This window comes from Atractosteus spatula, chromosome 6 (genome assembly GCF_055471065.1).
Source record: "Atractosteus spatula isolate fAtrSpa1 chromosome 6, fAtrSpa1.hap1, whole genome shotgun sequence".
In the NCBI taxonomy this organism is placed as follows: Eukaryota; Metazoa; Chordata; class Actinopteri; order Semionotiformes; family Lepisosteidae; genus Atractosteus; species Atractosteus spatula.
Window position 1 is genome coordinate 59,608,102 of NC_142711.1, and position 870 is coordinate 59,608,971.

An 870-nucleotide genomic window follows, 5' to 3' on the forward strand; every position below is an offset into this window, starting at 1 on the left:
TGACTTCTGAGAAAAAATGGCCGTGGCGTGAGTGTGTTCGCATCTGTGTCTGTGTCAGTGTGTGCCCTGCCTTGCATCCATTGCACGTTGGGATAGGCTTCGGGCTCCCTGAGGCCCTGAACTGGATGAAGCGGTCAGGGAACGAATGGATGTTGAACGTGCAGAAGTACAAATAAACACTGGCTGTTTAATGTAATTCTGGAAAGACAGACTAGGTTGAAGACTGAACCTAGACTGCTGGCCCTGCTGGCCATGGTACAGAATTTCAAAAAGAGTGGGAAAGATCGAGAAGTGGCTTACAGCTGTAATAATAATAATAATAATAATAATAATAATAATAATTCCTTACCCTTATATTGTGTTTTCTGGCCACTCTATTCAAAGAGCTTTACAGGTAATAGATACTCCTCTCTACCACCAATGTGCAGCATCCACCTGGATGATGCGACGGCACCCATAGTGCGCCAGAACGCTCCCCACACACCAGCTCTCAGTGGGGAGGAGTAATGAAGCCAATTGATAGATGGGGATTATTAGGAGGCCAAGACTGGTAAGGGCCAATGGGAAATATGTCCAGTGACAGTGTTACACCCCTACTCTTTTCGAGAAACACCGTGGGATTTTAAATCACCACAGAGAGTCAGAACCACAGAGAGTCAGAAGTTTTACATCTCATCCAAAGGACGGCGCCTTTTTACAGTATAGTGTCCTCGATACTATAATGGGGCATTAGAACCCACACAGACCGCATACAATAATTTCTTTCCTATATATCACTTCAGTTACAGTTCATCAAATTTACATATACTGTAAACGTAGAGACTAATGTACGTGTTATACAATGTCATGCATGACCCATCAGAATTGAAA